Source organism: Osmia bicornis, chromosome 5 (genome assembly GCF_907164935.1).
Source record: "Osmia bicornis bicornis chromosome 5, iOsmBic2.1, whole genome shotgun sequence".
NCBI classification, from domain to species: domain Eukaryota; kingdom Metazoa; phylum Arthropoda; class Insecta; order Hymenoptera; family Megachilidae; genus Osmia; species Osmia bicornis.
The window spans coordinates 3,675,831-3,698,738 of NC_060220.1; the positions used below are offsets into that span (position 1 = coordinate 3,675,831).

General features: G+C 43.3%; 1 protein-coding gene and 1 long non-coding RNA gene across 2 annotated transcripts in view; one reads left to right on the top strand and one right to left on the bottom strand.

Annotated features, from left to right (window-relative positions):
* LOC114880541 (trichohyalin-like) overlaps nucleotides 1-22,908 on the top strand; it is a 107,084-nt gene that overhangs the window by 44,149 nt on the left and 40,027 nt on the right.
* Nucleotides 4,433-22,908, bottom strand: part of LOC114880550 — a 103,008-nt gene continuing 84,532 nt past the window's right edge. The window contains exons 3-4 of the long non-coding RNA XR_003790099.2: nucleotides 22,249-22,448; nucleotides 4,433-5,073 (exon numbers count right to left, since the gene is read on the bottom strand). This is a non-coding gene — a long non-coding RNA (uncharacterized LOC114880550). The remainder of the gene's footprint in view (nucleotides 5,074-22,248; nucleotides 22,449-22,908) is intronic.

The following is a 22,908-nucleotide window of genomic DNA, read 5'->3' on the forward strand; positions in this document are numbered from 1 at the left end:
GCGCGAGAAGAGTAGCGAAACGGGAGCGAGCAAGGGAATGTACTGGAAAAAGAGAGCAAAAGCAAATGGTGGTTGAAAGAAGAGAAAACGAGGATCACAGCCAGGGGCTACGGGCTGTTCTGGTGAAAGCTCGTACCGCGTTTGACTTTGTTCGAAATACTCGTTTCGGCATTCTGCCAGAAACTGTTCTCCCCGTCGAGCAACAGCTGATTTCTCAAACTTCCTTTAATCCTTTTCTCATTAAACAATAAACGTTTATATTCGTATTCTTTGGAAATATATTTAGTACCACTTAGCTTAAATGTTTTAACCTTCTTAAATTTTCTGCTAAAAGAATAAATTTGAATTCAAATAGATCATTGATCTATCTGATTTCAAATTGTAATGCAGCGCTATCCTGCAGTGCGGTGGAGTACTTCCTATAAATACACAGTGATTACAAATCCAAACAGTGTGTCAAACAATTATGATAATAATTGTTCAGTCCTGCGCTGCTTTCGACTGATTTCTAAAAAAAAAAGAAAAGAATAGAATCAAAAGAAGTGAAAATTGGGTCTTTTCAGATGTCAGTCTGAAGTGCGGTAAAAGAAGGAAAGGTAAAACAGGCTGTGCTCTCTGCATGCAGACCTAATCCAGTGACTATGTAGTCACTGCCTAATCTCATCTGGAAGTGTCTGAGACCCCCTAAATCATGACCCCTCGTTAACAAAGACATGTCCACTCTTTTGTACCTGTAGTCACTGAAACACATTTGTTTAGTTATTTCTAAACAATAAAAATATTGAATATTGATATATTCATAAAACATTAGTGAAATGAAAATACAAAATAAGTATGTATTTATCTATTATCTAAAAAAGATAAATTACCCCATGGGGACTTGAGAGCGTTTTACCATTTCTTTGCCACATCCTATTGTACCAACTGCAGTTGGAATTCTATCACAGCGCTTCTAGTAGTGATAATTGAAATTAGCTCATTTAGTAATAATATATACTATCAGATGGTATATAATCGTGATCATTCACTCGATCTTTTTTAACAACTGAAATACTAATCACATCAATTACTTTTCTTTTTTTGGTAATAATCTACGTTCCTGTCAATCTGCTGCAATAAACGTGTACTTATCGACTGAACTTCCGATAGTCGGTAAGTTAACGAATAGTTTGCGCTGCTTTCATATAGATAGCGCAATGGCCGATGGCTTGGGTTGTTAGGGACCCCGAAGCACCGGCGATGTTCTTTGAATATCGACATTATGGCAGCCGGGGTGTTAGGGATCCCGGAGCATCGGTAGCGCTCTCTGCATACCGATATCATCTTGGGGTGATAGGGACCCCGAAGCACGGATAATATTCTTTGCATACCGACATAATGGCATCTGGGGTGCCAGGGACTCCGAAGCTAAAATTTGCGACCCATAGAATTTCTATAGAAAAATTGGAAGTAGTTTTCAAGTTAAAAAGTGACACGGACGAACGTCTTTGCGCTTTGTACATATAAGATTTAAAAATATCTAAAAATAAGGCGCGCATAGTACTTCTCGTTTACTAAATTAATTATTGCATAACAGAAATGTAAATTTCAACGATTAGTTTCATTACAATAAAATTTGCTTAAGTATTCACAAGATTGGCGGGAAACTAATATGAAAAGAATTCGAACTGTAAATCGAGGCTAACGCAAATTAATAATTATTTAATGCACCTTAGAAACAGAAGGTAAAGAATTCGAAGATTCCAGGCTCCGTGGTAAATCCTTAGGATCGCGATCAACACATTGTTTCTCATTAAATCGAAGCCGTTAGAAAACAGAAAGGATAAGACAGGAAGGAAAAGATAGAAACGATCGGTAGTGATATGCCACCCGTGGTTTTCTATGAACTTCGCAGCTTCACGCTCGGATTCGTTCGTGGGATCTAAAAGTAAAAACCCGTACGATTACGGCGATCGTCAGCAGCGATAAGAAGCCGATCGGATGAAAATCCACGGGATACGATAATCTAACTTGACGTTCGTTATCCTCCCGTGTTTCGTCTCTTTCTCCATCCCACCATCCTACAGCCCCCATACAGCGTGTTTCTCGATACATACAATTAATAATCTTTTAATTTTCAAGCCAGCCTACCGAGTGCCGCTGTCGCCGGGAATTCAAATAAATCGTATACGGATTTCATAGTCCCATCAAGAAATATTACTACTGGTTCTGCGATCTTATCGTTTCACGCCAGCCGATTTCCATCTACTTTATAAGGCATCAAAGTCGCTTAATTAAATATTCAACGACAAGAATGTCCCCATCGGGATCGCAACGTTACGCAAATGATCATTATTAATATCGTATGATACGAAAGGATTCATTTTAACCGGCATGAAATTACTCGAACTAAACAATATTACCATAAATAAGTAACCGTTATTAGTAGATTAACATTTTTATTCAACGACAGATAAGAGGAAGAAAGTATTTGAAAAAAAAAAAGAAAAATAAAAAGAAAAGAAAGAAAGGTACGTTTGACTTTAAGTGCGAGAGGAAAGTTTAAGAGTAGCCAGGTACAGCGAGACATTATCTTTAACAGCGTTTAAAGTCGCCTCCGGGCGGTTCTCATCGGGCGACAAAACCGCGCGTGAACAGAAAAGAGACAGGGTTACAAGGGAGGCACACCTATATACTGTTGGAAAACAGTTATACCCGTTGCACGTACCAACGACCCTTATTTATGTCGTATCTGCAACGTTCCCTGTACACGGCCGTACGCCATACGCACGGTCCTGTCTCCTTCGTCTCAGTCGTCGCCCTTTTCTCGCCCTTCTCGTCCCGACGCGACGCCGCCGCCGCGCCGCCTTTCCTCTTTCGCATTATCTGACCGAGCGGCAACGCGCTTTTACGGTCGGCGTATATCAATGACCGGGGCCCGAAGGAAGACGCCGGGCACAGGGAGCCGGAGAAAGGGACCAGAAAGCCCCCCGTGACAATGGCCAGGATATAAAAACTTGCGTAAAGCTGTCCCACTTATGGGGGACCACGGTGGCCAGCACGGCTCGCTCAACGCGACACGCAATAACCTTTTATTTATCGGCGACTTAAACGACGATTTTTCGCGTCGAAATTGAAGGCTTTCTGCTGTTATAAAAGCCATCTCGCCCGAAACACCGGATTCCGTTTAATCCTTTTCTTCATCGGAATCAATGAGAATAAAGTCTAACGAAAGGCGAAACGAACGGGAAAAAATGGTTTATAATTTCACGATTAAAGGATTGGACGACTTCCGTGATGGCACGTCTAAACCCGAGGCGACAATTCGATTTGATATCCTGGAACGGGATCACCGGGTGAAAATGTTCACGCGAAAGTTCTCACACTCGGTAACAGATCGCCGGCTGCAGACCATTGATTACCTACATATTTTCTGTGATACGAATGCGTAATAATTCTTATCGTACGTCCTACTACTGTTCGACCCCGTGTTACACGTACGCACACTATTTCGTCTATGCAATAAATTACCGTTTCGCATAGTACGTGCTCGTTAAAATCATAGCCATTTATAATAATACGCGCGTATTAGGCTCGCTATTAACGTCCACGTAGTGTTTGCATTACACGAGTTATTATGTAGATCGTTACGTGAACAGGGTCGGTAAGGTGGGTATACGGATGAAGAAAAAAAAAAGAAAGGAAGAAAAAATTAAATATATACCGATGCAAAACTTTCGACTTACCTTATACAGATGGATTCCCTGGCAAACGATGGACGTGGATTATTTTAGGCTGTGTCCAAAACGCCAGAGGCGACCAGCATCGAGTTCCATGGCGACGATTACGAGACGAACAACACTAACTCCAACCTCTTTGCCAGCACGTTCCCCATTAGAATTACAAATATACGTGCCACACGGCACGAGCCTTAGGCGGTGAACTTCGTTCTGGTTTAATGTCAGACATTTTGCGAGAAATTCATCATAAGACCTCCAGGCTAAGAACGCACCTTTACCACTGGTCTCTGGTTTAGAACAGAGAGACGAGTTTTAGAACAACAGGACACCGGATGGTCAAAGTTGCTGTTACTATTCTAATTACCTCGTGGATGGTAACTTTGTTGCGTGGACGCGTTTTGAAAACTTTTGTCGAACAATTGTGAATCCTCGATGTTACAGTGATAGGTTGAAACATCGTTGGAGATTAACTTTTTAATTGGGTACGACGAGTTAATTTGTCATTGGAAAATGCTTCTCCAGTATATAACGAGATATCCTCTTATGAAACTTGATAAATTTTTAACCCTTTATGTGGGAAGCTAATTTCCCAAAAGAAAAAATAGTAATTTATTAATTATATTAAATTAATTTTCTAAGTATATGATAATGAGTTAACTCGTCATCCTCAATTGAAAGGTTAAATAATTTTGTAAAAAAAACATAGTAGGAGATTATTTAATTTACAAGCATACAAATCATAAATTATAGATATCAGAGCAGAAATTGTTTATCAAATACAAATCTAAGAATGCCCGTAAAAAATGTATGAAATTCCACTGGAATCGTGATGAAACGTATCGTAAACTCATCGACACGTAAAAATCGCGATGCACAAACAACTGTCGATTCGATAAGATCGAACACAATAGGGTGTTGTCCCGCATCTGTGTTAATCGATGCATCCTTTCTGTTTCGAATCCCTCCAGGTGTCCCAATCGCTGTCATCGATGGGGAGCTTGAGAACCGACGTGACTTTTTAACTCTCACGGTTACCATCAGATCCGTCGTAGATCGTCACAATGATTCGCTTTGCAGACATCGTGAAATTGTTGAACGAGAAAAAATCGCTATCGTCTTTTGTACGGAATGATAAAAACCCTCCCTATTTGCGGTTCCCACGCCCGCGGTGGATGCGTGCATATACACAGATTTTTCGTCGCTGTTTCGCATTATCGTCTCCGTTTGTACTTATCGCGAAAGTCGACTCCGACGATACGAGTAGTCAGATTGCGACCACGTCATGGTTGGTCCTTTCTCGTCCAACTTCTCGTACACAGAGGTTCTCATTTTTTTAAGGGACATCTTGTTGATCCTGTGGGAAAACAGATGAAAATCAATTGAAAAAAAAAATAGCTTCAATTTAACAAAATTAACTTAAAGTTGGAATTGTAAATATTAGTCGAATTGGGGTAGCTTTTCCAACTGCAATATTTATTTTTATTAAAATAAGATTTTAAAAAGTGAGATCAGTACCCATTTTGGCCCTTTATTTCTAGTTATGCCAATGTACCCTGTTCTTCTAACGAATACCTGTCGACAGAAGATACGATGAAAAAACTTTCCTCCCTTAGCGTGGCTGTTGTACGAGAAACATGCAAATGGCCGGTTAGAACAAGAGCGTATTCGAGATACCGTAGCACGATAATATTTCAATGTACGCTACCAGTATACGCTGTTGGCCGGGTTAGCGTACGGTGTCGCCTCGTGTGAATCAACCTTGAAGTGGTGACTTTCGAGCCGGTTAGCCCGAACGATCATCGGGGCAAAAGAAGCAAACGAATACGACTAAGACTTAATTAGCCGGCGGAGCCTCGGTCCAGGGTGCTCCACGTCGTTACGACAAAATCATTTGTGGCCTCTCGTCGAGCTCCCTCGACCGCGTCCGATTGGTCTCGACGCGACGATTTAATTACCGCCGTTCACCTACCCCCTCGCCACTACCACCTTCACACCGGCGCTCTGCTTCGATAATTAATCGCTCGCTTAATTGATTAATCGATTAATGGCCGGCTACGATCGAACGCGAGACCCACCGAACGACCAAATAAATCCTCTAACCGCTTCGAGCTGTCGCGAATCACCAACTCTACTCCTTCTTCCTTTATTTTTTATTATTTTCTTTTCTTCTTTGTTTATGCTTTTTGTTCCCTACGCGCGCGAGACAGGAACACGGACACGCTGTCGTACGAGGTAGAAGGTAAAGTATCTTCGGTAGTTACTGAATTAAATGTGGTTCATTTTCATGCTCGATCATTGCTTGCGAGATATTTCTTCAAGTTATTGTAGAATCGATGCATGGAACAGGTTTGTGATTCTAGCGACTGTCTACTCGGTCGTGTTGAATACAGGAAACAGAGCGTACCTATAGGAATCGATGCGGTTTCCGTAGAATTCTATGCGCGGAAGTTTGATTACATCGTGGAATTAGTTCGCCACTTGATTTACACTTGTAAAGTACCTGAGTTTCATTGAGTTCCGATAGCAAGTGTTTTCGGTAAATCAAGATATTTTAGTAAAATTCGTTAATTAATAACAAAACATCGTGAATTTGTTTCGATATTATTGAAATTTTCACCTTTATCTTAGTTCGATTCCGGAATTCTATTCATCAATTTTTCAGGATTCCAGTTCCATTACCATGGACACACAATTTAACTTATAATGGAGGATGTCCTCGCCACCTCCTCTTTTTTATCGCAATCTAAACTTTCAACGAGCATAACTTTCAGGAATAAGTAAAAATTGGGAAACTCGTCCCGTGCTGAGGCGTAAATCCCAGGTGAGACTGACACTCCTCTCCGGTCGTCGTAACAAAGTAACACGACTCGATTGTAACGAACATTCGAACTAATCTAATTTACCGGAAGCCTCTGTACACGACAGTGTAACCACGTAGACACACCAGGCTGGTTTCGACTGTTCTACGTAGAAATTAGTTTCCGAAACAATTCGGAATTGCAAATGGTCCTTGGTTCGACCACTGCTTCTCGTTGAAATTCTCCAACTTCGGATCCCTGGTACCTTTCATGTAAATAAGACCTTAGGATGGATGAAAAATTATTAAATACATTTCTTTTTTTTTAAATCACGATAGCGCTATTTTGTTCGTGGTATTATTTTTATCATGGTTCAGTTCATCTTTCTTTTACCAAACAAAAGTGTCTCCGTTACTTCTTTTCGAGGTACGTGTCCGGTTTGTTTAGGAGGCAGTGGAGAACGTCGGAATAAATCCAACGTTTCGTCAGTCAGAGGGTCAACGGAGCCTTTGATCTGGATGAACCTCTTGCCGGATCCCGTCGTGCAACATTTCAAGTTTCTTTCTCGAATTCCTAGATCCTCGGTCATACGTTCCAGATCGTGTACGTGATCCGAACGGAGCAACGGATAGGATGCGTTTCCATTAAATTTCATTTCTTCGCGCTTATACCGCTCTCCCTTGCGTCCTTCAATCAACGTCGTCGTACTGATCGACAGGATCGACTGATTTAATTAAACGTTTTACTTCTATCCAATAAAAAACAGCATACATTCGTTGGAAATTTTCTATCTTTCAAAACGGAGCATTTAACATAAATTTTCAAGGAATTATATCTTCTAGAATAATTAAAAAGAAGCTTTTTTTTTATTGTTATTTTATCTTCTACCTATCTCAGTACACTCTGTACCTGTTGAAGTTAATAACAAAGATAGCCTTTGCCTTACGTCAATTAGCCTAACTAATTAGCTGGAAATAATTCTGAGAAAGTTGATAGAGGGTACGAAGTACAAGGAAGGCGATTCAGCAATATCTTTTCGAGTATCGCACGTACGCGACAACGTCAACGTTTCGAGACAGTTTTCGAGAGGATAATGTCGACGATCCAGTTTCGTTCCCGGTCCGTTCTCCGTCCGTTGTATTAGAGGCGGCGATAACTTGCCTCGTAATCAGCGCTCGATCCAGCCTCGTAAAAATATAATTTAACGAAGCGGTGGAAAAAAAAGAGAAGAAAAATGGCAGATGAAACGAACCGTGGAACAGAACCATCCAACGGGCTACGTGCGGAACGAGCCGCACCACGATGGATGCGCGGTATTTATTATGACAGTTTAAGAATATAGGTAATTATTTACGTTTATTGTTCGATCCTGATGTTTATGGTTTATGTAAATTATATCCTGTAACGGGGTAGTTAACCCCCCACCCTATCGTTCGGTTTGACGACCGACTCGCGAGATCTTATTGTTCCAACGACATCCTTATCCCTCCTTCGTTTCTCTGTACCGTCGTAAGCTCGATCTCGATCGATCAAATCGACGTTGAATATTCAACACGCTGTAACATTGCTCCCCCTTGGGAAAACATTTCGATTATACCAGCGTGTGCGGTGTAATTGCTATTGAGATTCAAGTGCTGCGATACTTAAAAGGGGAGCTTCTTTTTTTTTAGTAAGTGATGGCCACAAGAATTATTTGGTAAATTTTCTTGGCAAAATTACTGATGGAGAGGAATTTGCTTTATAATATCTAATTTTGCGATTTCGAGGGTCACTGCACCCCCGTAATTCAAAGAAGGGTTAATAAAACTTCTATTATATAAAGTGTTGTAAAATATCCTCAAAATTTGGAATTTGTTTCCATAGCTACCAATATATTTACAATTACTCAGGATACAGATACTCGTAATGAAATTCGTTCACTTTATAAAAAATAATTTTTACAAAACGAATTTCCATACCGATACAGGGTATCGTTAATGCAACTTGTTAATTCACCGCGATATTATTCCCATGATGAATATTACGAGGTTTCCTGTAACACAGTTTTAGCCGGTAATCTGTTCTCACGACCGATGGGCGAGGCGGTGGAGGAACTGGAAGGACATCGGACGAACGCGACGACGACAACGACGACGACGAGGATGGTGTTGGTGGTTGCCGACGTCGAGAGGGGCTTTAACGTCGCGTTTGCAAATTGGAACATAAAATCACGGTTGTAACGGGCGGCGCTGATTGTTCGTTACCTGTGCTGCCTACGCAGGACGCGTGTGTGCACCTGCAGTACAACGTGCCCGTACGTGTGTATACTCGCTCTGACGGAGGCTAACTACCACGGAACGATGCATATAAAAGGCCGTTCCAATATTTCATCGCGCGGTATGCGGTAGAGCCATCGAACGCGTATCGGCAGCGAATCGATTTCTCGTTCGATCGTTTCGCAACGCTTAGATCGTACATTGGTCAAAGCATCATATTGTCTGCTCGATTTCTCGTTTAATTATTGTTCGAAGGAAATAGTCGTGCAGGATTTTTAATTTCTTTTTCTTGAAATAATTCAACTATACAGTTGGTTCAGTAACATTACTACCATGGACGATCGCGAAGACAGAAAGTCGCGTCGTTCGCATGCGTGAGAGACGTTACGCTGTCTGAAAGGTTGGCCGGCGTCTTTCCAGGTAATTACGAGGAATAGATTCGGTATCTCGATGTCTCCTGGCCAGCTAACCGACGAGTAATCCAACCTGCAGGAAGAAGTTCGATCGGTCGTTTCCCTCCTAACAAATGTCCATTACGGTCGTCTTCTTGGTCCGCGTCGAACGTACCCTGGTCACCCGTGGCCGGTTGACATGTTCGGGGGCGGTCAGGGCCGAAAGAAGAAGAGGGCCCCAAAGATATTAGCCAGATGAGGAGGAGGAGAAAGGGAGAGACGCGCCTTTCCAAGGCACACAGGGCCCCCGCCGGGTTACTAATTGCAATCACGGTCAACAATCTGCCGAGGCAAGAGGCCATCGTATGCGTTGCCGAAGAGAACCTTATGCTGGCAAGCTCTCTGCTTTGCCGACCATGCGGAATTAAGCCGCCTTCACAGTGATCGAATCTGATCACTTTTAAAAGATTTCTTTTACAACTGATGAGAAACATTTTGTACAATACCCCTACTGTTCTTTGTGAATTTTCATCGTGTAGCACTGATAGAATAAACAAGTGCGGTCAAGCCGGACTCGAAGCACGCTCCTTGATTCAATAAAGCATCGCGGTCCAACAAATAAAAATTTCACTTTCTGCAATATTTTTCTTAATATACCTTGAATGAATTCTTCAAATATCGATTCATCATAAAAAAATAAGTTTAATTATATTATGTATTAAACATAAATTTAATTTAATTAATAGAAGTATATGACCCTTATTCAAAATCTGACAGACACACAAAAGTCGTGACATAAGCACACTCAATGGAGCGTGCTAATAAAAATGAGGTAAAGAATAACAGCATAAAGGGTTCAAATTTAGATTCACGAATCCTTGACACAGTTCCTTAAAGTGTTAAGCTCTGTATAAAAAATTCAATTTAATCCCTGATATGAAGATACCCTAACGATGTCTTTCATACCATTGTCGCGGCCGCGATCGCGTATACTCGTTAACAAAAGTACACATACTTAGAGCGTATGTAACTGCATGCAGATTGCATTTGACGCATTGACAAGCAGACTGATATCGAAAGCGATGAAACGATACAGCTTAAAGAGTCATTGTCCAAACATAATCCTGCTATCTCTTCGTGTTATTTAATTAGCATTTCGTGGGAAAGATTTAATAGGTCGACGGAAATTGCCGTTTTATCTGAGGTATCAATTTCTGGCATAGACGAAGGCTCAATAACGGACGGTTGATTCGAGTGCACTTTCGGTGACGAATGTACATACGGAGAGAAAAGGAGCTGGAGGCAGGCAGATTGGCCGATAGTTCGCATGGGCTAATGGGAATTCGCGATGGTTACTAATTGGGTAGATCGTCGCTCGTCGATATTGCCCGGCAGCGCCAGTGCACAGCGTCCAATGGAATCTCTCTATCGGCGGAACTGACATCGGCTTTTGTAAACCGCGGCTCCGCAGCCTGGAAAAACGTGCCGGACGGCGGTCCCTTCTTTTGCAAAGTCCAAGGAAGAAACCGCCTTTCGGTACCCTTTGCTATTCCGCCGATTCGCTCGGCGCACAAGCGGGTTCCTCGAATTCCTTCGCCCTGCAGCATCGCTTTTGCGGCCAACTCCGGTTCCCGCGAAACCCTTGATTTCCCAAATGGACAATTAATTCCGTTTCTTCGCTGATTCCGTGGACCACGAGATTTCCTTCGCTTCTGACCATCCGGTACACGCTGCTGGTTATTCCGTTTCATCGGTTTCTTCATCCTTATTGTTTTACGTTTATTTCGAGGTAATTGCTTTCATTACGATGCCAAAGGAAAAATAACCTAAATGCGTTACTTTATATGAATGAGATAAGAAAGGGTCTGAAGAATAAATTTTCTGGGAAAGGTTACCGAGTCTTTTGTCTAGGTTCTAGATCCAACTTCAACCTGTAAAATATACATCGGCCAACGGGCATATTTTAGGGTACCGTCGGAACAACGTCCAGAAACGACGCGAGAAGGGTGGCACAGTCCCTTCTTCTGTACACATGTAAGGTATAAGGTTATACCGTAAAGTCGCGCCGAGACGATAACGCGTCTCCGATACCAATCTAGCATGACGCATGGTGTCCTCCTGGAGAATTATGTTGGTCTCAGGTATTTATTGCCAACAGTATGTCCGCGGCAAATCCAAAGAGATGCTGCTCACCAAGAGAAACACGAGGAAATCCAAATTCTAGTGAAATATTCGCCAGAAACTTATTCTTTTTAAAAGATACTTCAAATTTTTCTTTATAAAAATAATAGAAAAGTGAAATAGAGAATATGTGACACGAAGAGAAAATGAAAATACTTAGGTCTCAATTGAAATATGTTAACTGCCCGTGCGTCGCCGACTCTCCGGACGAGATAAAGATCGTAGTTATTTTTAGCGAATAGAAATTACATCAAAATTGCAAAAATTTAACACGTTCGCGATGGGGCCTGAATCTAGTGTCCCCGCCGTGGGGCGGGGTTAAAAAAAAATTTATTAATTACAATAATCAGTTATTTAAATGCTAGGACGCGATAATAGTTCATGTAACACCGGTGGCTCAGCCCGTCCCATGGGACAGACAATAATGTACCACCAGTGGTACACCCCGTCTTTTCAACTTCTACCTCGATCATCTCCAAACTTTTACGATCGAACCATCATCAGTGATCTTACAAACAAATACCCAAGAACCTTCGTCCTTGTGGTGAACCAAAATTGTTCTCGCCTTTTATGCAGAAACAGCAGGAAATGATAGATCCCAGGCATCGACGAAGAGTCCTCTTCGACTCGCAAGAACGTCCTTGCGGCCGTTGGTGAACGGCCTCGAGAGTGCTGTGCCTCGTTTCCGGGCTGCGCGACGTGGCGATGTGTGCCAGACACTCTCGCACGCCTAGGAATTCCTGACCCTGCCCACCTTGACTACCTACTACCTACAACGCACTGCTCGGGCCACTGGTTGGAAGCGTGAACCACTGGGTGCCTGCAGAAGATAATCGCGGGCGTGAGCGAGCGCGTGCACGCTTCTCGCGCACGCGAAACTCGCGTCTCCGGGCATGGGCACGGCCGCTTCGTTGGCATCCCTTTGTTGCACCTACTAATACGCGTCTATTTATAGCACAGTTAGTTAATAGGCGTACGTACCAATTCCTCCAGCCGCCTTCGAACCGTCGTACATTTTCGTCGCGACACTTTCAACTGGACACACCGCACGAATTTCTCGATCCGCGCCAACTCGTTTTCTAATTATTCGCATAAATCAGCGAACCCTTGAGGGAGGCCGGTCTAGCGAAAGCGTGAACACGTTACAAATCGCAGTGTGGTCCGATGCAAATTGCGATCGAGCATTCGCGTCCATCGGTGGACCGATAAATCAAGATCGATGGCAAATACAACGAGGCTCGTTGTACTGTACACTATCGAGTCGATCGAGTACGAGGCCTATCTGTTCCACTCTGAGTTATGTCGATCGTGTTTTCGCTTGAAACGTATCAATTTCACCTGACAAGGTATCGACACTTTTACAGAAAGCAGCTAACAATTTCGACGAGATTTAACAACGCTTCTGTGTTTATATATCTTCCAACGAAATCTGATTAACAACGTGTTTTATTAGTTCGACTGAGATTAAGCATTGTTCCGTGAAACGCGAGAAGAATTTTTCAGTACGAACTGTAATTGACATCAATCTGATTTTTAGAAGTTCGCATGGTAATTCACGTGCAGAGAGATACAATGGACAGGGCGGAGGAGGAAAAGCTTCGAAAGCCATTGTTGTGACTTTTTTCATGTCTATACTACCACACACCGAGGTCATGCTAATATCGAGCAAAATTAACCCTTCCAATATGATTAAAGTTCGTGGAGTTTGCGTTGCTATCTTTAACCCTCGGACGGCGGACCATGGAGGAGACACGATTTTAATTTAATTTAGTATTTCACATTATTTTAATTTTCTAAATTTTACACGGTTTCTCTGCAAATTATTTTTTCAATATACGAAACTTTTTCGTTTAAAAATTATGCATTTAACTTGAGTTAAATTTAACTAAAGTTAAAGCTTTTGTATTAACAAAAGCATTATGGATATTAATTCATATATATGTTTTGTAAGTTTGGGTCTATTGACCCGACTCCGTTGTTCGAGGATTAATACAAAGTTACTCCGAATTAATAATAGAGACTTTGATAAATTAAGCTTTTGTAAAATTTCATCGAAGAGAAGAAAGCCAGAAACTTTATCGTACCTCTTCAAATTCAAAATTTACGAGACGCAGAACGCAGGCTGACATAATGCTGACTAAATGACGTTTAGGATGTACCATTACAGCTCTTAAACCAACCATATGTTGTAGCTGTAACAACCGTTCGAGGATCCTCTTATAGAGGCTTCGGAATCCTCCTTACTGCTTATCGAATGGGTCGTTCGCTTCATCAGGAAGCGATTGTCGTGCCGGTGAGAACACGTGGGACGACAATCATCGTAGGAACGATCGGCGAGATAGACTTTCACTGACATTCTCCCGCGGTGTTGACTCCCACACCGTGCGCACGTGGTGATTAGCGACGAATTACGACGCCCGTTCTCATCGACAATATTTCTACCCGCGATAGCACGCAACGTGGGCTTTTTACGTGTCTTTCGCGAGTCCTCATTCTCATCGAAGCCGCGTTGCAATCGGCTGACAAGCGATACACTCTCGAGAATCGTTAAAATTCAATTTTTCCTCAATGAAATTTCGAGACATTTCAAGATTTATCGATGCCACTTGGCGGAACTTTGCCTCACGCATCGGCCTGCAATCGATTAGAAATCGATCAATCGGTTTTAGAACCTGACAGACTTTCACCGCCATTCTCGGACACCTACGCTCACCAGGAAATTCCCCCAAGACGAATTAATTCCTACACCGCGATGGCCTTTAAGGTCTTTCGGTGCATTCACTTCTCGATATATCGAGAATGGCATCGATGGAATGCGAGCGTTTTGTCAAACGTCCATGGCAATTCCAGCCTCGTGGAAATCGTGCCTCGTCAATGAACGGAAGTTTTCATTCTTGGAAATCGAATCGTTTGACGAAATCAATTATCCCTCGAAAGATACTCATGGAAGAAAATTAACCTATCCCGAGATCGAAGATTATTATACCCTGTTACTCTAATTACGACGGTCATCTTATTTACTATATCACGGTCAGAATATTTCAATTGCCGCCCACTTGATCGGGTTGGCCGCAGGTGGTCGAGCGAACATCGGGAACGGTGTCCGCCAGGAAGCATCGCTGGTGTTCGAACTCTAAATCCTAGCTTTATGAGGTTTCCGTGTAAACGAACAGCGTTTACTGAAATTTATTATCTTACCGGGCACCTGTGTACGCTCTTCGCGTTTCGCAAAACGACGACTCTTATGAAGGAATTCAGCTCCTCCGTCTTATTGATTATCTTTCCAAATAAGGGAAGCTATTTCTAAATCTAACTTTAAACTCCATGTAATTTCATTATTTCTTTTCCAAAAAAGAAAAAGAAAATTGAATAAAATTCAGGAGCGCGAATGATCAATCACGAGGGAACACGGTTGAAACTTGGCAAAGTTCGTCCGGTGTAAATTACGTGCTAAGCGTAAAAAGAGATCCCTAGGTGGTCAGAACGCGTAACAAGGTGGAAGAGGAGAGGTGCGGTACGATGGAGCAGGAAGCGAGGAACAGGGCGCAGTGTGTCTCGTTCAGCTGGCATAAGTCTCGTCGTTTACGAGATATCCACGTAGGCGAGTGGCGTTTAGCGAAATTCATTACTCCGCTCATTACCATCGCGCCTCCCTAGCGTGCCTCTAACGTTCCCCCCTTTGCTCTCGAACGTGGCCGCTTTCAAATCGCTCTATGCTTTACGATCTCTCCTCTCTAAGTTCCTGCTGCTGCTCCTTCATCGCGGGTATTTAGCATTCGCGGCCGCGTTAAAGCGTGTACGCGATACGCGCATGCTCGCGCTGTTAATATAAATCTCGCGGAACCACGCGCGGTTTAAGGCTCATAGATTTATGCGGCCACCGTATGTGAGAAAAGGACGCGTTTATCGTGTACCCTTAGGGACGAGCGAGAGGAGGATAGAAGAAGAACAGGAACTATTGCCGAGTTACGGATCTATATATTAATTGCCTTGTTAGTTGCAACCCTTATGCGTGTACGTGGAATTGTTATGGTAATGGGACGCCGCGTGGGTGTTGTCGACGAGATCTTTTTGCCCCGGGTGGTTCGTTAAGGCGAACGAGATTAAAATCGATCGGATAGATAGGAGAAAGTCATATTTCTGTCGATTCCTTAACACTTTCAGTGCCACGGGGAACATTGATTACTGGCGCTGATAAGTGAATTTTAATTAACCCTTTGACTGATGGGGTTTTGTGTACAAAATGAGAATTAAATCAATTATCATTTTTCTTTTTTATTTTCTCCATTTATTTTTTCATTTTTTTAACACGACATTATAATTTGATAACATATGATGTGTAATTAGTAATATACATTGATAATTTTTATTGAATATAGCTACTAAAATTTTTATATCAACCTGTCGAAAACATCTTGAACTTGAAATAAATCAGTCAAAGGGTTAAGAAACGAAGGGAGAAGGAAAATTTGGAACGCAAAGTGTCAAAGTAAAAAGAATAACACAGCTGTGTTAAGTACGACTTGAATAATGAATCCACCCTTTTCCCCATCGGCTCGCTGTACAACTGAATCGTCATGACACAAAGGATCAGAGTAAATGGAAGAGGCGTATTTGAAGGTAGTCCTTCGGGCGACGTACGTAATTCCAGATAATTTGAAGGGGGATTGAAGCATCGAAGTCAATCGAGCGCAGAGCCTTTGGTCCGCAAAAGGTAATCAGGAAGAAAGCGAGATAGTGACCGGTTAGAAGCGGTAGAGAGGACGGGGGTAAAAAGGTATCGCGAGCGTCGGGAAGATCGATCGACGATTCCCTTCGTACGAGGCCGCCCTTCCTGTCCACCGTCGGATGCTCGCGATGCGTTTCCGACCACCTCGAGCCTCGCAATTAGCGAGTTACGGCTGACCGGAGGCCGTTAATTAAATCGAAGACCGATAGGCCGCGAGAGTAAGGCCGCCTTATTACTCGCGCCTATGATGCCTACTCGTTTTCGCCCAACCCTAGATTCGTCTCGGCCGGTAAACTCGACGTCCGCGACTAACGATTCCGCGAATCAGCGAAAAGAAACTCCCTAACACATTCGACGGTTACACCGGTAATCAAGATTAAGCGGCTCACAATAAAATCACAAGGGCGTGTCGCGAGCCGTGTTAGACATGCCCGAGACTTCTTTCAAACAGAGGTAACGAATCGGTAGACGGACACGGAGAAAGTTTGACGCGCTACACCTGTTATCAACCGTACTCCGAGGCGTGTTCGACGATCTTTCAAACCGGATATACACTGTCACAAAGTTGGATAAAAATGTTTCGCGATGTGATTGACTTTGATATAATGATACGGTTCGAGGATGGTACAGGAACGATTAATTTGTTACGGTGTTGTGGTTTTAATCCAGCCCGGGGTACCGATACTCTGCAATGTTGGAAAAATATTGAATCCGTGAAAGAATGATTTCAAGTTTGAAGATGAAAGGTAGCAAGAAACGTGGATAATAAACGAAATATACATAGAGGATGGAATCGTGTTCTTCAATCTTTCAGAGGCACGATATATAATCAAGCGATCATCCATCAGACACAACAAACATTTCAATCTCTCCAACAGCGTACCCGACTTCAATGCTATGCTCGTATGACAGCACTTAAGACTAGCCACCGTGCTGCACCTCGAGCGACGCTGCAGGACTGCCAAACGAGTTGCAACAACTGCTGGATAATACGGATGAGGAATAGCGGCAGCTAGTTGGCCTTCGAGGTCTCCTGAGATCCCTTACGAGTCGCTTGTCCGTGCGTTACACCGCAGAAAGAAAGAGACTCGCGATTACACAGTCGAGTTACCTTGCAGGTAGATAGGACGGATATCGTAGCCAGGACCATGCCGGGTGCCTATATGTAACCCTGTTGTGCGTATACCAGCTCTGATATTTATTGGGTACCGGGTACACCGGGTGGTACCCTTCGCGTGCTCCGTAACGTACGGTACCGTCTTCGATATCGATTCCGCGCTAGCAACGCGAGATAACGATCGTTTCTGCTTTTCGGATCGCGGTTCTCCTCGTCCGGAAACTCGGCTAGCTTAGAGGAGCTGATGGTTATTACTTACCGTCCCGCCGTTTGCTCTTGTAACCGGAGAATTACGAGACACCGAGTATTCGACCATTACCCACTGTGTAAACGGCGAACTCTGCTTATTCCATCGTACTTTTTCCTTTATTTCGAACACCAAGCTGCAAGGCTCAATTTAGTTGAAAAATTGTCTTGTACGATATTGCCATGAGTCAGAAGGGTAAATTCTTGGACAACACTCTCCTTTAGTGTATAGGGAAAACTCTACTTGTTCCATCATTCTTTTTTTTGTTTATTTCTAATACCAAGTTGCGAAGCTCAATTTAGTTAAAAAATAGTCTTCAACATATTCTTATTGAACACTTCCACGAGCTCGAATAATAAACTTTTGGAGAGTACTGTACTACACTATCCATTAACACACCATGTTTCCCGTAGTGCGAGAAGCTTTTTTCTTACCAGATCCACTGATACACCTGTACCCGTCCAGCGTTATCTTATTCTGGTCTCGCGTTACGCGTGTCATTCGTCGTTCCCTAGCTTATCAGCTTCGATTCCCAAGTATCCTGTCGAATATCGTAATTTCCAGCACGGTCCGAGCCGTGGGAAGGGATATTTAGGTAGTCGATAAGTGGCATCTAATTTTCGTCGAATGGAACACGGTATCTGAGACAGGAATCGGATCCACCGTTGACACACGGCTGCTCCTTCTCCCTCTTGCGGAGATTCGTATCGGTTCGCTTCTCTAAAGAGTTGAACGACTCCTGGTGGTTATTAGAGGTAGAGAGGTCTCGGTTAAAGAGGAACTGCAGGAATTCCATGTTCTCCTTCCTCGACGATTCGACCGAGTGTCTGGTACGGACCTACTGTTCTGTCGTTCGCCGGCACCGGCAACGCCCGTTTTGCATGCCGACGCACGCCGGATGCTGGAACGAGCCTCGTACACCTCTCCGTCCTCTTCCCCTTTCCGCGTGTCCTTCTTCCTATTCCTCGATCTTATACCGAGTCCTCGCTACCTTTGCGCGGGAAATGGCCGTGTATCCGTACATGGCAGCGAGTCGTTAACGCGGTGTCGACGCTTTTCTCCTCTTGACAGTTCTTCGGCATTGTTGGCGCCTACCTGCTTGAATTCCAGCAAAGCTACACCTATCAGCCTCACCCTCGCCTTTCGTCCTAATAAGGCTCACCGGACGCGAACCACCTTCCGTGATCGTCCTACCAAGATCAACTTTATGGATCTTCTTGAATCGAGCGAGATCTCAGAGATCGTCCAGTTTACGTTGAAATCGTGGGAAAATGCATCGCATGTATTTTAATAAAAATTTATGTTAAAAAATATATATAGTTGTTGATCCAAGTACCGTCGATTCTTCAGCATCACAAAGGTATGTTGCAATTAGTTTTAATCTTTCGTCGTATGGAAGGATGGTACAAATATCTTAACGAGTTCCTCCGTAAAGTGTAGTCGTGTCGGTGTGACACGAATTTTCAGATTCATCTTTTAGAGCGATGATTTCGATTTGGTATACGAGAGAGTAAATTTAGGATCTGCCTGGGTGGTTCCAATTTAGTCGCCGGTCGAAAGGCTGAGGATCGAACGCGCATGTCGTTCGTTGATTTCAATTTCAATGAAAGCAACCGAGACATAAATTCGGCCCGGATCGAGTACCGGGGCTCATCCATATTAACCTTAACGAAACGTCTCTTCCGGGTGTGGTCCCGGCAATGATGCCGTTCGACGAATTTTTTGCCCGATCCAAGCGAATCTGGCCACGTCGAATGCACCGTTAAAAGTTCCTCTAACCGGTTGCTCTTAATTTCCCTTCGAATTGACCCTTAACCTTCCACGTTCATTCGAGAACATCCGGTTGATATAAAATGTCCGCTCGTTTCCTTCTGTTTCGTTTACAATTCTACCTCTGCTCGTTCCATATGCACGTTGAAATTGACATGACATAAAAGTGGATGTATAATTTTATTTTAATTTGACAGGTACATTACGGGGCACGATAATTCTTTGAGGAAAATGACGATGTACGGGAAGGAGATCCGATTACTTAAACGTTCACCTGGTTGTGTATTAAATTTTAAAATATTCAATAATTACAAGTTGTATTAACTTCGATATCGATATCTTTAAAATTGAAGATTTTCAAAATCTTTCTCTGTCAATCGTTAATTGAATAATTAAGTTTCTGCTGCTCGAAATACAACTCCTGGAATCGATTTCCAGTAGGTCGAAGACTGCCTTCGAAGCGGCTACTATTTCAAGCGATACGTGCCATTTAATCAATCGTCGATTTCCAAGAGGCGGATAGCTGCTGGAATTTCGCCGGGATACCTTCTCGACGGAAGGACGAAACGATAATCGCGCGAATAGTTCGGAGGCGGTGGCTTAATGCGTACCCGCCGATCTTTAGAGCCTTTAATAAGGGGTTTTCGCAAATAACGAGCTCTGCCCGAGTAAACGTGTCTATTTGCGCGATCTGCGGCCACGGAGCCCCCTTTCTAACCGGTGTAATTCAACAAAAGCCATCGGAAGTAGCGAGTTAATTTTCGAAATTGATCGCGAACCATCAACATCATTGTTGCGGTCGTCGTTCAACGTCATCTTCCTTCGGATAAAATCGCTCGATTATTTCTAAGAACGATGGAAGAAATTGATGCTCCCTTCAACGACTTCATTTAACGAAACAATCGTACCTGATGCGTCTGATTAGAATGAAAATCTCCTCGTGTCGAAGATTTATCATCGAGCTAACGAACCAAGCCGCTTCGATGTCCATAGCAATTAACCTCCATTCATTGCCTCTATTGTGAACAAATGACTCTAGGCTGTTCGCAAGTTACCACCAGGCTATTGCAATTTTCCCGGTATTCAATGCTTGCAATTAGAAAAATAACAACAGGTATGCGAGTTTGAACCGGACGTCGCGTATAGGCGGCGGAAGAAAGGGGCGACGAAGCGGAGCGGTAACACTAGCGATTACTAATCGTCGTATCGCCTGGTACCCCAGGGGTCGTGGGGTTGGCCGATGACCAACGACGGTATACATTATTCGTAGAGAGGCCGAAAATGCACGAAATCCCTTTCCCCTCCTTTCCCAGGCTGTGAGATACGACCGGACGTTTCGAGTTCTCGGAACGAAGAGGTCGACGCGCTGCGCCGCGGCGAACCGCGGGGATCCTCGCCCACGCGCGCCGCACTAACGCCGAGAAATGAAAACCGAATTCGATTCGGGGATCCCACGTCCACCGGCACCGTAGCTCAAACAGGTGAAGGTTCACCTTAACGGCCCCGGGACGAATTAATGGGGCCAACGAGGCACCCATGCCCAGCCGTGTGGAATCGGCTCGACTTAGGTGAACGGAGACGGACGGTGCACCTTTGCGACCTTACGGACAAGCCTGATGCTGCTACTTTCTTTCGACAAGTAGATCGCGCTTGTTCGATCTTCGAGTAACAAGAATCGAGCTTTTTACTTAAGTACCTCGAAAACGTTTCCACTTTACACTGGTGATGATCTAAGAAAGTACTTTGTTAGAATTTGATGTAACATCGATGGATTTTCAAGTAGAAAGTACTCGCTATATGACGGATACAAGAAAATTTTTATTTTTGAGGCGAGAACAGCTCTTAAAATTGGTTATAGTTGGTTCCCACGATGACGGTGGGTGGAAGTTGAAGATTTAAAGACCGTTCACGACAAATTTAATTATTTCAGGGGGCTAGATGTAAAAGGAATCGAAAGCGTTATAAATATTCGTAGAAAGGAACCGACAGAACGGACGGAAACCTGTTTCTCCTTTATCGTGAAGAATTTGTAACCCCTTTTTCGATTTTGAATAGAGGTCGACGGTGTAGCAGCTTGAATTTTAATGAGACAGCCTCGTAAACGCATTACGCCTTATCGGTCTAGTAATGTTAGACTTTTTATAATCGATGTTCTCTCGTGGATACCTTTCGACTCCGCATTGGTATCAGCAGAAATTCGAACGGTGAATCTCTGCGAGTTGTAACGCGATAAACGAAGGAAGTGTTAATTTCGTTAATTGGCACGATGAGTGGTATCATTGATGACGATAAGGACGCGATTTCGCACGGCTATCATTAACCTTTCTCTACACGTGTAATTTTCGCAGAATTCGGTAACGTGGGAACTGAATATCGTTTATACTTAAGAACCTTTCTTTACTAATTTAAGTGAATTTATTACTCAATGAAATATTTTATCCTTTGAAAGTTGCTCGTAACGAACGAATTTCTTGACAGAACAATTTCATTTAAAACACTGTATAAATTTATCAGTTTCCAAAATTTCAAGATACGTGAAAGTACTTCCTTTCAGTGTAGATATTTATACTCGTGAGAAAAATGAGATTCCGTTTTGAATTACCGATAAAAAAAAAAGTAAAATAAAAAAGAAAATTGTCCTCTGATACACCAGTACCTGCAGGTAATGTTACGCGTGTAATATCAAGGTAAAAGAATGCTGCGGAGGATGGTGCACGACGGTACCCTCACCGAAAGCTTGTACCTCTTCAGGTGCAGCGGCACCGTGTCCTCGGAGAACCATAAATCCTCGCGAGCAAGATCGCGCTGGGGGAGGTTCGCCACACAGGTCGTGCCTAACCGTGGTAAGGTAATTGGCGAAATGTGGTAATCCCTAATTACAGCAGATACCGCGCCTAATTCCATAACGTATTGCACCGAATCTTGCCGCAGCTGTTCGCCACGGAAATTAACGCGAACGTGTTGTTCTTTCGCCAATTAATTGGCGAACGTAAAAACGGAATTTTTATGATTCTTTACAGAGTGTAAAATATCAACTTACCCTCGGATGTTTTCCTGCTTTTATCGAGGTATCGCCGTTCCTTCCAGTCGTACCAAGAAATCGATCGCACCCAATAGATCGAAGTCACGCTTTCGGTCCAATCACCGGCGATACGGAAGGGAAAGGTTCGAAGGATCCCGATTTATACGTCTTCCCTATCGAGACGTCAGGTTGAAAATGGTGAAACTTCGAACCGGATCCTGTTAAATTGAAAAGTGCAATAAATCGGTACAGCGTAGTAGATAAAGTGGCTCGTAAAGCGAATAAAATACACGTAGATCAGTGCTTTGTTAACAAATCCGGTGACAAGCGGACGACAACCGGTGTCGTTAAAGCGAACTTCGATGCGCCGCTATGTTTCTCGAATTTTACGTGTTCGGTATTTACACCGGTGAAACGTGGGTTAGATGGTTCTAACTGGCCCTCCCACCCCCTAATAAAGATGTCTCCGCACAGTTTTATACGGCTCTATCCTGAACGCGGCAGCACATTTTACGATCCCGTTTACATGTATCGTCGCGGGTTACATCGGCGAGTACGCGTGTTGACCGCGACGCGGTCTGCTTCGCTGTTCGTTCGCCTCGGTTCGTCGGATTGCACCCGGTATTAACACCTCGTAAAATTATGACCAATCGACGTTTAATGGTGCCAGGATATCGC